This window comes from Grammomys surdaster, unplaced genomic scaffold (genome assembly GCF_004785775.1).
Source record: "Grammomys surdaster isolate TR1022 unplaced genomic scaffold, NIH_TR_1.0 362, whole genome shotgun sequence".
Lineage (NCBI taxonomy): Eukaryota > Metazoa > Chordata > Mammalia > Rodentia > Muridae > Grammomys > Grammomys surdaster.
In genome coordinates this window covers 1583830-1600164 of record NW_021604781.1, presented here as the reverse complement: position 1 = coordinate 1600164, position 16335 = coordinate 1583830, and the positions used below count along the sequence as shown (strand labels likewise).

At 42.7% G+C, this 16335-nt stretch overlaps 1 protein-coding gene and 1 pseudogene across 2 annotated transcripts in view; one reads left to right on the top strand and one right to left on the bottom strand.

Moving 5' to 3' along the window:
• The window catches only part of Mtus2 (microtubule associated scaffold protein 2), a 353199-nt gene that overhangs the window by 270840 nt on the left and 66024 nt on the right, over positions 1–16335 (bottom strand). The window lies entirely within an intron of this gene.
• LOC114631432 lies at positions 12027–12379 on the top strand (annotated as a pseudogene).

Here is a 16335-nt window from a genome sequence, read left to right as displayed (position 1 = left end):
AAGGAAGGAAGGAAGGAAGGAAGGAAGGAAGGAAGGAAGGAAGGAAGGCTGCATCAGGAAATGGATCTGCTAACAAATTGCTAAGGGCAAGTATTTTTAAAAATTTTTTTAGAAATGGGCTAGAGAGATTGCTCAGTAGTTAGAGCACTGGCTTCCCTTGCAGAGGATCTGGGTTCAATTCCCAGCAGCAACATGGCAGCATACAACTGTCTGTGATTCCACTTCTAGGGCATCCAATACCCTTATACAGATACATGGCCAGGCAAAATATCGTTGCATAGGAAAGAAAAATTAACAAGCTAAAAAAAAATTAGAAACAATCTGGCAACATGTATAAACTATACTACTCAAATTATACTTCAGTGAGGTACCGAATACTGCTAGAGTTTTCTTTGCAATAAAAATATAAGCACAAAAACATGCAGATTTGTTCACTGTACTTAACATTGCTCCTGGCGACACAGCAACAGAATGAATGCTCGCCAGCAGGGTAAAGGCTGAATCCTTATTAATGGGCCCATAGCATGGAATATTACGCTACTACTAAAGGTTGAATTAGTAGGTCAATACAGATTGTATTGGTATATTTCTGTGGGTTTTGCTATAACAGAAACCTAAGATTTAGAAAAATAGACTTAAAGAACCATATATAAAGGGAAAAAGCAATCAGCAGTCCTATCCAGATGTGAAGCCTGTGGGTTCACAGCAATTACTGGCCCAGCAAGGCATCCCTCAGGGTGAGATAGTGGCACATACATCTTGGTAGCAACCAACAGATGCCTAGTTGGACTTGAGGCCTGGTGAACAGGAGGAAATTCATTCCTGGTACTGTGAAGCCAGCCAACTGCCCGTGGCTGGAGAAGCCGCAGAACCTAGAGGAAAAACCTACCTAAGCTACTTCCTCTAAATCATTATCTCTTCTAACTACATTCTAGATATTTATCCTTATACCCATGGGTAAGTAGAGTTCTCACCACTCATCAAAGACACTCCTTTTTGCAGGAGTGGAAACTACTACTGAAATCTGCAGCTAATCAAAATGCAGACTGTAGAATGCCCAGGGCCAGTAGATACCTCCATAAGGTAACCCCTCACCTAAGGCTTAGCAAACATCGCAGAAGAGGGAGCTAGGAAGATTCTAAGAGGCAGAGGATCAGAACACCTGTAGCGTATCTTTTAGCCATGACAGAGAAGTTGCTCTCATGGAATTTCAACAATATGACTTCCTAAACCAGTTCTGTACAATGATGTCATCGGTCAATATGCAAATAAAGATGGGGCACATTTCACCAAGTCTCCACCCCTAGATGAAGAGCTACCAGCAAGCAATGGTTGCTGAGAAGGAGAATCAGTTTTCTCCAGGAAAGGTCATTCAATTGTAAGTGGTCAGCTCTAAAAACATGTACATATGTGCAACAATAGGCTTAGTAGGGTGTGTGTGTGTGTGTGTGTGTGTGATAAAGGTCACTATCTATCATGTCACTATTCCTCCTGGAGGGATGCCCAAACTTGAGAAGGGATGTGGAAGCCAATAGGATTCACAGGGTTCCTCTCCACAGTCACAGAAGCAGAAAGCAACTCCAGGGAGAAAGGCCACACAGAAGAGCCACACAGATGGGTCACGTAGAAAGGCCACACAGAAGGGCCTGCAGGAGACTCTCCTTCCTATCCAGATGCCTATAAGTCTTGCTTGGAGCTCCAGGGTTTCAGCTTCCCATGCCTGGAAGGGCTTTGGGGGCTATTTGAGTCATCTGTGCTTCCTGTAAGTAATTCCTTATCCACACTCCTGAATGAAATTCCAGCGAACTCACCGGTTCACCGACCTGGACTTCAGTAGGATCATCACCTTGACCAGTAGCCACTTCCCTAGCTGTGGTAAGCAGACATCTGTGCCACATCTTCTCAGAAAAGTGTCAAACAATGGCCACCTATGGAAACCTCACAGGACAGACCCTACTCAACTGCTTCTTAGAATCAGATGAGACAAGATGTTTCAGTCCTGTTGTCTCTATCTAACCAGAGAAGATAACCAACAACAACTGGAAAAAGTATTGAAGTAGGAAAAGGGGAGTGAGGGGGGAAGTCCTGATGTTTGTTGATGACATAGCCTTGTATTCAGATAATCTTAATGAGTGCACTTACCAACAGAACTAAGAAACAGAGACATCTGATATAGAGAGTATCACTCAGAAGCCAAACTGTCAATAAAAAAGCTTATGGTCAATGAGCTGAGACAGGAAAGAGGAGGGGGGACATCCAGCAGGGACAGAGAGAATTCTGGGAAATAGAGGAGCAAGAGAGGTCTTCTTACCTCAGAAGACAAGGAGAGAAAACCAGCCATGTAGCCGAATTCAGGTTAGAATAAAAGGAATAACATGTTAAGAGCTAGTTGGAGAACAAGCCAAATCTTGTGGCATAAGCATCTATTAATAAATATTTAGTCTCAGAGTCATTATTTCTGGGAATTAAATGGTTGAGAAGAAAAACTCAACTTTACTGAGAGGCCAGATACAAAGTGGTCACAACAAATGAGGCGCATGTCTATATACCAACAAACAATTCATGGAGACAACTGTTCCCTTTACAGTAGCATCAAAAACAAACTAGGAGCAAGTCCAGAAGGCAAAGCCATGCAAAAGAAAGACTCAAAGACACTGCCGAGAGAAACTAAGAAACATAAATAAAGAGATATTCCAAGACCTGTTCATGGGTTAAGTCTGAATATTAGAATGTCAACACTACTGGAAGCCGGCCACAGGTAAGGTCTTCCAAACAGCCAAGCTACCTTTCAAAAGAACCAATTTTAAGTTCTTACAAGTCCTGCTTTCAAATTTTGTTGCAAAGCAACAGCCGCCAAAACATTAGAGTAGAAAGTAGACACTGCCAAAGGTAAGTGCTCACACATACATACATACGGTCAGATGGTCTTTTAGCAACACACACAGCAGAAAAACCAGTTCCCACTTGTCAAAGCCCAGACCCCACTGAGCGCATGCTAGAGAAGGAAGGCCATCATGCCATGAAACAGACCAAAGTTTTGTTCCCACGAGTCCCAGCATCTGAAACCCCAAGTGTCAAAACATTTTAGATCACTTTAGAGCTCATAATTTTAGGGTTAGGAATGTTCTACCAGTAACAAAAATAGAAATATTCCAAATTTTAAAAATCTCTGAGCTCTGAAACACTTGTGCCCTAAGTATTTTTGGTTAAGAAAACAAATCTGTACATACCCACGTTCCCCTCCACATCCTCCAAACACTCCTCAAGGGAAAAGAAAAACGAAGCTCAGTGATGTCATGTGTGACGTCATGACCTCATGACCTTTTTATTTTATGTGCATTGGTGTTTTAACTGCATGTATGTTTCTGTAAGGGTCTCAGATCCCCTAGATCAGGAGTTACAGACAGTTGTAAGCTGTCATGTGGGTGCTGGGAATTGAACCCAGGCCCCTGGAAGAGCAACCAGTGAATGTCCTACCTACATACCTGTACATACCCACGTTCCGTTCCACGTCCACATCAGTGTGCCCGCAGGTCCACTGATGAGCGGGTATCCACTGTAGCTTGAGAGCTTCCAATTGTACGTGCTTGCCACTGGATAGCGAGAGTGACAAAGTTCCTTCCCAAGCTGCCCCTCCCCCCAGAATTTCTATGTCCAGGCCCGTTCCTTGACTTCTTAAAAATAGAGAGGTGATTTTGAATTACACAAGGATTTGGGACACTCTGAAGAATCACTTTCAGCTTTTTGAGTTCTTCAATAAAGAAGACGTTAATAAGGTTGGTCAGGGTGGTGTACGCCATTGATCCCAGTGCTCAGGACACAGAGGCAGGTGGCTCTCTATAGTTTGAGGCTAGCCTGGTCTACATGGCAAGTTCCAGGCCAGTCTGACCTACACAGTGAGACTCTGTCTCAAAATAAAATGGAAATGACCTACAGTAGACACCTACAGATGACCACAGTGATGTTAAACCACAGCAGCATGTGCCTTAAAGGAATAGAGCGTGGCTATGTAACACCCTTCCCACACATCTGCAGGTGTGTTCTCAACGCATTAAGGAACAAACAGCCTGTCATCAGGACAAGGAGCAGACTATCAGTACATAAAGCCATCTCTCAAAACACTAAAAGGCAAGCACATAGTCTTTAACGATGCATTGTTGTAAGCACATAATCTTTAAAGGCTGGCCACTGTTAGCAAGCAGTGGGGAACTAAACCGTAGATTACCCATGGCCCCACTTTACAATCCGTGATAGAGCATTATGGGACAATGGCCAGGACCAATGTCAAGCTTTAGTATTCAGGCGAGAGAGACCAAGAAATCATGAGTTTTAATCTCCCAGTCAGAGAGATAGGTAATACATTTTTGCAGCATAAATAAACAATGTTACACTGCTCCTCTGACACTGGCGAAGGATGAACAGCAGAGCAGAACTAATAACACAGAAGTAAATTTCATTACATACAAGAATGAGAGGCAGTATGAAGACTCCATCAACAAGAACAGGAAATGCTTCATGTGCAGCCTGGGAGACACTAACTACAGACTGATCACTGGTCCTGTGTGATTCTCTGGCCCTCCCCTTCCGACTTCTCATCAACTCTGTGTGTGTATGTATATGTATGTGTATATGTATTTGTGTATATGTATGTATGTGTATGTATGTGTTTGTATATACATTTCTGTGTATGTTTGTGTGTGTATATATGTGTTTATTATGTGTGCATATATATTCAATTACATGTGTTTATGTTTGGATGTGTTTTGTGAAATTGTATATGTACATGAATGTGTACATATATATGTTCATATTGTGCATGTATGTGTGTCTGTATGTGTGTGTCTAAGTGATATATGTATATTGTGTTTATGTGTGTGTATAGATGCATTCATGTGTGTATGTTTATGTGCGTATGTGTGCACTTGTATATGCACGTGTGCATGTGTGAATGCATGTGCAAATATATCTATGTATGTGTATATGTATGTGTGTATATGTGTGTGTATCTATGCATATGTATGTGTATACATATATATGTAAATGATTTATACACTTCTATCCAAATATATAAAAATATTGACTTGTGGGCTGGGGAGATGGCTTAGTGATTAAGAGCACTGACTGCTCTTCCAGAGGTCCTGAATTCAATTCTCAGCAACCACATGGTGGCTCACAACCATCTGTAGTGGGATCTGATGTTCTTTTCTGGTGTGTCTGAGGAGAGTAACTGTGTACTCATATACATAAAAATAAATAAATAAATAAATAAATAAATAAATAAGTTTTAAAAAAAAATATTAGCCTGTAGCCAGGCCTGTGAGGATTTAAAAAAAATGTGGACTTGCTCCCAAAGCACTCGTATTTTTAGATTATAATACAATTCTCAAGGAGACCTAAAGAAAGCATTTAGTATTTACTGAAACCCTGGCTCTGTGGTTGTTTTCAAGCTGTATTTTCATTTGGATACTTGCGAATCTTCCAGGAGTTTGGTTCGGGTTCACCTGCCTCACACTACAAGGAGAAAAGTGTTACCCAAAGTCACAGCTCTCTAGACCCTCAGTCCCATGAGGCCCTGCTCGCATCTATCCCAGTGCTTCTGAACACCGTCTGGGGGTTGAACACCGTCTGGGTGTTATTACTGAGGTGAAATTCACACAAAACTGACCATTTAAAAGAATTTAGTCACTTTATACATTCGCAGTGTAAACCACCATGTCTACTTCGGTGCCATCATTTCTCTAGGTCTGAAACGAAACCCCACACCCATCAAACAGTGTCTCCCGTTCATTCACCTTGCAGTGTCTCCCACTCATTCACCTTGCCCTAAGCACCAATCTTGTCTTTCAGTTTACCTTCTCTGGTATTTCACACAAATAGAACCATACACTGTGTGGCTTTCTTTCACAAGCATCTCTTGGAGTTGAGGCCCACCACAGTATTTATTAGCACTCTGCTCTCTCCTTTATAGCTATAATACTGCAGGGAACACATACACTGCTGCCTTCTCTCCCGTCCACCTCCTGAATGTTTAGGTCACTTCCTGTCAGTTACTGTCATGTACTCCATGGTACATGTACACCACATTTTATTTTCCCATCTTCTTGGGGTTTTTTTTTGGGGGGGGGGCGGAGGGAGAGGTGTGGAGACAGGGTTTCTCTGTGTAGCCCTGGCTGTCCTGGAACTCACTCTGTAGACCAGGCTGGCCTTGACCCCAGAGATCCACCTGCCTCTGCCTCCCAAGTGCTGGGATTAAAGGCCTGTGCCACCACTATTCGGCTTCCCACTACTGTGAATATATATGATGTTTTTGGTTTGTCTTATGTCCTTTTGTCATGCTCTTAAAAAGAATCAGGAAAGTATAACTCAAATTTTAGTTTTATTTTAAAGTTTTAATATTTAAAAATACATCACAAGCTAATAACAAAAAATAGGAAAATGGATTAACATATAACAAATACTCAGTTATATATGATTTGGAAGCTGTTTTATTGATGCTTTTGTATTACCCCAACTTTGAGTCAGTCTAGATATAGAAGCAATTAGCAATTTAAAAAGAAAGAGTTGTCTCTAAGGGGCTAGACACCGAGAGTTTGACCATGCTCCAATGAATATATTCACAACACAAATTGAACTTAGTGTATTTTTTTCTTTTTCTTCTTCTTTTTCTTGGGGGAGGGGGTGAGGGAGGGAACAGGAGTTCCCTTGGAAGATTAGGAAGTAGGTATGATCGGGGAGTATTATGTGAAATTCCCAAATATCATGTTGGAAAAGAAAAGAAAGAGAAACTTATCCCTAGAAATATATTCTACACAAAGTAAAGCAGAAAAGGTCCTTTTAAAAAAGTAGTCTTACTTGTCCTTTTCTTTCTCCAGTTTAAAACGCTAAGCTCCCAACTCTCTTGTTCCTACAGTATAAATAAATAAATAAATAAATAATAAATAAATAAATAAATGAACTGCATTGACCACAAGAAGCTTGACTATTAAAATATTAAAAAGTCACATCTGACGGAAAAGAAAAAATGTTTTAACATTAAGAATAGCAGAAGCGCCGGGCTGTGGTGGCGCACGCCTTTAATCCCAGCACTTGGGAGGCAGAGACAGGTGGATTTCTGAGTTCCAGGCCAGCCTGGTCTACAGAGTGAGTTCCAGGACAGGCAGGGCTATACAGAGAAACCCTGTCTCGAAAAAAACAAAAAAAAAGAAAGAAAAGAAAAGAAAAAGAAAAGCAGAAGCAACCTGGACTCCTGGACTTATGGGGAGGCTCCAGCTTCGGACGGCAAAGCGCACAAAGGACATCACAAAACTCAAGAGGACGATGAAGTGGGGATAGAAAGATGGAGCTGGAGGCCATGGCAGAGCTGTTCCCAAATTGCTTAGCTCATTCCTGGGAGTAGGAGGTGAGGGTCCTAGAAACAAAAACCGAGTGAAGAAAATACAGTTTCCAGTTCTTCTTGTCACTACTTACCTAAACAATTGAAATAATTTCAGAGGGCTCATGTGAAAAGCACAGTTTTAGATCATGTTCACTTGGGGATTTGCATTTTATAGTAGACCAGATGATCTCATGTGTTTCTGGTGTCTGCCATTCTTTGCTTTCTGCGGATGTGATTGATCAGCTTGAGAAGGAGAGGGTTTGTTTCATCTTACAGGCTACAGGTCCATCATGGAGGGAAGTCGAAGAAGGAATTTATGACAGGAGCTTAAAGCAGAAACTACGGGAGAATTCTGCTCACCTGCTTGTTCCTCAGGCTTACTCACTTACCTTCCTTATACAGCCCAGGACCATGTGCCTAGGGATAGTGCCACCCACCACGGGCTCAGTCTTCTTACATCAATCATCAATCAAGGGAATGGTCCATAGACTGGTCCACAGGTCAACCTGATGGGAAGTGATTCCTCAGTTGAGGCTTTCTCTTCCCAGTTGTGTCAAGTTGACAACCAAAGCTTACTCTGACAGTATCCGAAATAGAAAGTCCCAATGATCTCAAAGCAAGGTGCTTGGTCCAGCAAGGAAGACATGCAGCCTTTGTGGGCCTTCATTTCCACATCAAAACATTTCTTTCTACTTCTGGACTAAAGACTCCACAGGATATTTGGAAAATCTCATAGTTGTAGACCACATATGTTAATAAGAAAGAGACTTGAGGCAAAGTTATTTTTAATAACAAATTAATTCTATTCTGTATCCTACACTCCTGTCTTTAAAAATATCTAACCTAGTTTGCAAATACACAGAGCTGATTTTAAGGAGGCAGGCAAGAACAACATCATAATAATCAGATAGTAAATTCTTAGGGAAACAAAGACACTTTCACATTTGCTCTAATTTCCACATGTGCATGAGGGGTTGGGTCACAGAAGCATCTCTCCAGTGCTTGTAGGATTGTGGGATAAATGGGAGGTGTAGCCAGGGTTAGGCATCTCCTGTTAGTTATTCTTTTAAAGGGGAGACTGATTGAGGGCCACTAGACTCAGGATCCTTCCCTTTCCGTTTTTCTTTTGTTACCCAAGTCACGGACTTTAGCCCTCAAGAGCAGCTGTCCCATGTCCTGGACCCCAGGCCACAAAAGTCATCCTCTGCCAACTAGTCAGAAACCAGGTCCCAGTGGCCATCCAGCAGGCTCACCTCAGACTGTGCTCTCGGGAAACATGGAGTCCACATGTACTACTCAGAACAGCTGGGTGTCCCAGCCTAGGACCATGAGTGTGGCAGCCAGAGAGCCAAGGAGTCCATCTGGTGGGCTAAGATGCTTCCTGACTTCTGGGCACAGTTGTCAAGAGCCCCAAGAATCTGTCCTCCTGCACCAATTCTCCTAGCAAGTGTCATCCTTCTGTTCCTCTCAATTCCTCCCTATGACCTGGGAGCTCATCCACGGGTCCTGCACTCTGTACTAATCTTCCTGAGTATGTACAGCCCAGAACAGAACGGAGATAACCAAGCTGACTCTTAGCTTGTAGGTCTCCAAAGCCTCAAAGAGCAATGAATGTAGAATTGTGATGAGAAAAAGACTGGCTTATCACACACACACACACACACACACACACGCACACACGCACACACACACGCACACACACACACACACACACACTTGCCACCAACATGGGAAGACAGAACAGATCCCAAGAGAGGGGCAGAAGAGAGCAGCAGGCACAGGTAGCTGTCAATTCTTGAGAAAGTGTCTTCACCCTTCTCCAGCCACACCAGGCCCTCTGAACCCCAGCAGAGGAGAACTCAACAAGAGGGCCTGGCTGCTGCCAACAGGCTGTATTGCACACAGGTGTGTGGCTGTTCCCTCCACAGAATGATTTCCTTCCATTATATATGTATCCAACTGTGGAATTACTGCGATATTTTGTAGCTTAATAACCTCTTATTCTGTAAGTCCAACTGACTAACTTAACATTACATAAAAGCACGAGCACCTTCAACAGGAGAGTCGCACATAAGCTGCTGCCTGCTCAAAATTGCCTGTGAATTCTGGGACATGGTCTCCCTTGGGAAGCAACACTAGAAATGGGAAGCAGGATAGGATGCTGGAGTGGGCCAATGTGTGACCTTAGTCAAATGATTTATGTCTCATTTGTGAGCCTGTGGGAATTAAGACACCTTCATAGAGCATCTGCAAAGCTACACAGAGCAACTAGCACTGGACTGTGTAGTGTTTTGGTAGTGACAGTCTAACCCAATCACACAGAATACATCCCATAAATATGTGCTATGATGATTCGTGTCATGTGTCAGCTGGGCTAGGCTGTAACACCAAGACATAGCTGTGGCGCTGTGTCTGAAAGTGTGACTGACATGGGTCAAGTCTAACCAACCGGATTTTAAGGGACTCAGATGTCCACTTCCATGATGCAAGAGGGCTTCATCAATCTGGAGGGATTCTGCACCAAGACAGCAATGAATCAAACCCTCATTGAGTTTCAAAGTCTAAGTTTCCTATTGCCTAAGTCTCAAACTCACCAGCCCTCTCATGAGTCGGTCACAGGTCGCAGGTTGCAGGTCACAGGTCACAGTGAGGGGTAAGGAGATACTGGTGGGATGGCTCAGTGGGTTACATAATGGTGCTTGCAGCCAAGCCTGCTGATCAGAGTTCAATCCCTGAGACCCACAAAGTAGAAGGTGAGAACTGGTCCTTATGTGCTTCTTCTGCTTAGCTAGTTTTTAAGGCAGCAAAACTTTCATTTTCATTTTATAGGCAGCATCAAAATTCATAAGCTAGGGACCAGAGGGATGGCTTAGAGGTTAAGAGCACTGGCTGCTCTTGCAGAGGACCCTGATTCAGTTCTCAGCCCCAACATGGTAGCTCACAACTGTCATCTACACACACATACAAGCAAAACACACTCATAACAATTAAATTATTTTTTAGTTCACAAACTTCTGTTTATTTAATCCCAAATTAAACTTTATATACATGCTAGAAAATTAAATAGTAGAAAAATACCCATCTCTGTACACACAACAGCGCCCAACTGGATCCCACAAACCCAGCTAAAGTTTGGTTAAAAGTGTTGCACACCCTAGGTCAGGAACCTACCAAAGTAACAAAGGTTAAAATCCTATTCACGCGCACACTGTCAGAATGTCCAAAATCACACCAAAATAAAGAGGCCTTTATGGTCTGCAGAAGCAATATTTTAGAAGCACAATCATTATTTCAACAACTAAATAACTCTGATAAAATCCCTTGCATCAACCTACAACGTACCTAGAAAGTTGTACTATATGATTCTTAGAATTTTTGTTTTAATTAAATGTGAATGGGTGTTTGCTTGCGTGTGTATGTACACCATATGTGTGCAAGTGTTTGTAGAGGCTAGAAGAGGGGGTCAGATCCCCTGGAACTACAGTTACAGACAGTTGTGAGCTGTCATGTGGGTGCTGGGAATTGAACCAGGGTCCTCTGCAAGAGCCAGTGCTCTTAACCACTGAGCCTTCTCTCCAGTCAGAGCTCTGGGATTTTGTTTGTTTGTTTGTTTGTTTGTTTTGTTTTGTTGTTTGTTGTTTTTTAATCAAAGAAGCTTTGTAGAGGTAATAAGAAAATTTTTCAAATACTGTAAAGTTGACTTCAAACTCTCCTGCGAGAAGTTGATCCAGAATGCAAGACTGTATGTAGTGTCTCTGAATTTTGTTTCTTTGCTTTTTAATACTAAGGAAAGAAACTAGAAGGTTAGACAATGAAACGGCTGTCAGCCACCAAACTAACCATGATGGGGTTTATGTGATTAAAACGTGAGGGGGAATTCACCTAATTAAAATTAAGTGCAAGCTGTCTCATTAGATTAGCTGTTTCCTCCACACTCTTGGGTCCCATAACCAACCCCCACCCTGATGCCAGCTCCCACACACAACTGTCATCTTAATGAAAATAGACTTCAATAAACCCAGCAAATTTCTGTCCACAGCAATTGTTAATCCGTGTCAATCTCATTTCACGACCAGAAAAGCCATTATGAACTTGTCGGCTCTCTAATTTCGCTAAATGATTTTAATTGATTTTTTTATAACTCATTTGGTATTAACATCATCTTCTCTTCATAACAAAGTAAGACAAAATTAACTACTGAAAACTCATGCTACCTTTAAATTCATACCTCTCAGAAACATATTTAATGGGGGTAGGGAGTGTTCTGTAGAAGCTGACCACCAGTTTGTCTGACATGACGAAGCACAGAATGTTGGGAAAGCTGGGAATTCCAGCCCTGAGTTAGGAAGAGGAAGGGAGGGGACAGGAGCAGATAGAAGTAGACTTCCACACTGAAGAGCTGTTGATTCAAATGGGACAATGCAGTAGCCTGAGAAATGAACTCTTGATATCTTTAGAATAGTCATAGAGTATCCAAGATACGTCACACAAATGTGTTATCTTTTATGTCTATCTGAATCTTCACCATCATAGCTACCTTTTTGCTTCTTGTTACAGTACCACATATTTGTATGATGGTCTTCATTGTCATTATATTCAAGTGGTAAAATACTAAGAGCTCTTCCGTGTATGGTGCTTAGAGGCATTCAAGATGGTCCATCGTTTGACATACCATTGTAGGCTTTCCTACAACATAGCCTCTAACAAAACCAGGCTGTCTCAAACTCCTGGGAACAGACTGTTTACCTTTACACCAAGAAGGTTGGGAAAGCACCTAAATCCGCATGTGGCGTGTGCCCAGGCAGACTTCTAGGGGTTCGTGCTGTGAGACTCAAAGTCCTTATGAGATTGTCTAAGACAAAAAAGCATGTCAGCAGAGCCTACGGTGGGTCCATGTGTGCCAAGTGTGTCCGCGACAGGATCAAGAGAGCTTTCCTTATTGAGGAGCAGAAAATCATTGTGAAAGTGTTGAAGGCACAAGCACAGAGTCAGAAAGCAAAATAAATATGCAATTTTTTAAGTAATAAAAATCAAGTCTTAGTCTAAAAAAAAAAAATCCTAAGAGATGGGGAGGTGGGAGGTGGTAAGGTCATTGGAGTGCTGGCCTCCAAAGGGACTTACTCAGCTCTATTGGGAGACCAGTTGTTAAACAATAAACAGAAGATTGCTATTAAAAAAGAAAAGACAGCCTGGCCACTCCTGCTCTCCAGCTTTGTTTTGCATCCCATCATGATGTCATCTACCATGGACACAGCCAAGGGGCTTACAACACAGCTGAGGAGACAATGCCATGGTCCTGGGCCTCCAGAACTATGAGCTAGGTAAATCTCTCTTCAGTAATGGAACTACCATTGGACTATAATGGGATAAATATGGCCTTGTAGCCGCCACCACCCCAGGAGAAGCTAATAGATACAGTGTGTTCACAAAAGGCAAGATGTTACTTTAAGGACATTTCAAATTTTCTTCCCTCTAGTGCTTACTGTATCTGCTAAATCTACTGTGTTTCCCAGGGTGGGTTTGAGTGAGCTAATTTGCTCAAGGCCAAAACAATACAATCAGGACCCCAAACCACCTCACAGCCACTTAGTCCTTAACAACAAGGTAGGGGCGCATCTTTCACTGACCTCCTCAATGTAAGAGTATCACAGTGAAATCCAGGGCTCACTCGGCTGAACTGAGGTTTTCAAAACCTAGCATTTATTGTTTAAGTATATGCCCTGACTGCTTATAAGGTAGTTTATGGTCACCATTTTTGTATCAGAAATGATTGTGTTAGTTTAACATATTTCAACTTGGTACATATTCGCATATGAATATTAGTATCAAGCTCAAGGAAAATGCTGGGTAGTTTTCTATAAATTGGAAAACACAAGAATTTAACCAGGAATTCATCACTGTTCAATCTTCATACACAGCCAGGGCCGACACAGATCAGATGGTCCTCTTCAGAGGCCTAAGACGACCAACAGCAATGATGTATGACTTTACAGCAAGAAACTCTTCAATGTGGGAAAACACACTGGAACTGATCTGGACTTCCCTTGCATGACCCAAACCATCCTGTGAGCACAAGGCCAACATCCTTCCATTCACCTCATCATCCTCTGTCGTTAGAAGAAAAGAGCCAAGACTGGGAGAAGAACGAAATTATTTCTCAACCATTCAAATGATAACAAAATCGCTCTTAATAACAGGATGTGCCAAGCCTGACAAGACAGATTTGAAGTTGGTTTATCTTCCCGAACAGAAGACAGGGAGCACGTCCTTTCTTAAAGAGAAACTGCCATCCACAGATCTCATCTGCTCCTAGACAACAAATGCATGCTGATCTTAATGATGCCCGTGCCTTCTTATCCAGCTCCCAGCTTACAGATATTACCTCTAGATACGCAAAGATGGTTCCCTGATGAAGGGATGCCATACACCCAAACTACAACCCTCTCCACCAACCAAGACCAACACTGACCACAAACAACAAACAACAGAGCCAGAGAAGAAGGATAGCCCCTCAGCCAATCACCCCACAGCTCAGGGAGGGGTGAGCTTCAATACATTTGATTGACAGGAATTTTGCCCTTGGCCCAGCAGAGTAGACACATATACCCATAGAAAAGAGGAGGTAAATCTACCCACACATTGTCATGTTTGAATCTTTTCAAGGAAAAAAAAAGGTAAGTATGGATCTAGAAAGGAAAACGAAATGTTAAGTATCCAAACTAGATGGAACAAGCTCACTTTTCCTGGCATATTTTATAAAGAGAAATCTCTAACGGTCAAGTTCCCTAGAACTGGGTCCCTTAGCGATGGAAAGAAGCCACAGTCAGCATTTCCTGATAGTCAAGCCAGCAACAGCGGTTCAGTAGCTCATTCACCACCCCAGAACCAAAAGAAAACCTCACTACCGGCATCTCTCTACTTTTTGAGCATGGCTCAGCTGTATCTCCCACAAAGGTTTGAGTGACTTTATCCACAGAGTGAATACCAAAGTAGTGTAGAACCTTTAAGGTGTGGGACCTGGGGAGAGGTCCTTAGGCCTCTGCCACATGCTCTTATCTGTCAATCTCCTGTGACTCCAGTCACAGGATGAGACGCCTTGCTCTCATCATCTCTTTCCTGCATTAGGCTGCTGTTTGCTCCTGAGAGGTCTCTCGCTATTACTGTGCACCACAGGCAAGACAGGCAGGGACAGTCCTTCCCAAGAGTGTACAAAGCCATTCAGACCTTGAGCCTCTGTGCCCTTATAAGCAGTTGGGGTCGGATCTCATCACAGTGACTGAAAGCTGACACAGTACATTCGGCCAGAGGAAGCGCTCTGCTCCAACTGGGAACGTGGACCACTCTCCATTGAGAAATGAGGGTGAGAAGTACAGTGGGAGAGAGGGCTCAAAAGTAGGCACCTACCACAAAAATCCTTTGGTCCCTAAAGGCATAAGACTCTCCTCCTGACCAATAGACACTGTGGAGCTTCCAGCTCATCACACAATCAGGAAAATACTCTAGAAACTGCTCCACAGAACACTCCCAGAGCCTCCCTCGGCAGTTCATGAGGCGGTATCCCACACCCAGTACAGGACTTTTGCCCAGTAACTCAGCTTCTAGAAGCAGTGTTATCTAGACAAGCAAGCTACCCCTTATAACTCTTATACTTTTAACTTCTATTTTTAATTTGTTCACAGAATGGTAGGTTTCCAGGGCGAGCAGTTAACCAAAATGGAAGCATTCTGGGAAAAGAAAAAAATATATATATGGAAATTATTAGTAATTCTCCAATAGGAAACACACATTTCATTTTGTACTGGGGTCTGTAGATGACACAATTATCTCTGACCTACCAGGCTTCCCAATAAAATGCCCATCTATTCTGATACAACACGTAACTGTCCCCCTGAATGATTGCTGTAACAGCCAGTCTCTGCCTACCTCAGCCCTCTCTTCCCCTCCTCAACCCTCCCCTGCCCACCTGAGCCCTCCTCTGCCCACCTCAACCCTCCTGTGCCTGCCTCAGTCTGGCACTTTGACTTATAAGCAGTCAATGACCCTGATAATCAATCAAGGGCGACACAGACACACTGCTGATAAAACATTAATCACATTTTCTTTATCTTTTCCCTTTCCATGTCTTTTTGTCCTAGATCTCAAATAGATTAAAATTAATGAGAGCAGAGAAAAATGACCCCCTACGGCGCCATCTACTAGACCTACGTCACCGGGAGTGTTCTGTGTCCACGCGTCTCTGAGAGGAGCCATTAGCTGTTGAGCTAACAAGCCTATGAATTATGGCTGTCAAACAAAGGAACTGGACTGCTCATATCTGTTACGTTTTCAACTTTTTATTAACTTGTAGTAACTGTGCACCTTAATGGTATCGGCATGCTACGTCATATGCACACAGCGTTTGCTGAACAAACTCAAAGCGATCACATCGCCCCTCCCCCCATGTCATTACCTCATATTTCACACCTTCAGGACCCTCTCTTCTTGACTCACGATACTGGTAGGTTATTATGAACACAGTCACTCACTGTACTGCAGAAGGTCAGAGTTCACCCCTGCCTGACTGGTTTGTGACCCCATTATCCAACCTCCTGGTGGCCTTTTATCCCCAACCCTTCCCCACCTCTAATGCTCTCTATTCTCCATTCAGATCAATTTGTTATTGATTTCCACAGAAGAAAGAGAACATGCATTCATCTTGTCTGTTCCACTTAACAGAATGCCTACTTGTAAATGACAAGACTCTGCTGTTCTCTATGGCTGAATACTAGTCCATTTTGTACAGACACTACATTTTCTTAATCCAGTCATCCATGGAGCAGTACCCAGGTTGACTCTTTATCTCTGTTGCTATGATTGAGCTACCTTGCATTTGAGTATTGTGGTAATTTGAATGTAATTGGCTCCCATAGGCCCATAGGGAATGGCACTTTTAGAAGGTGTAGCCTTGCTGTAGAAAGTGT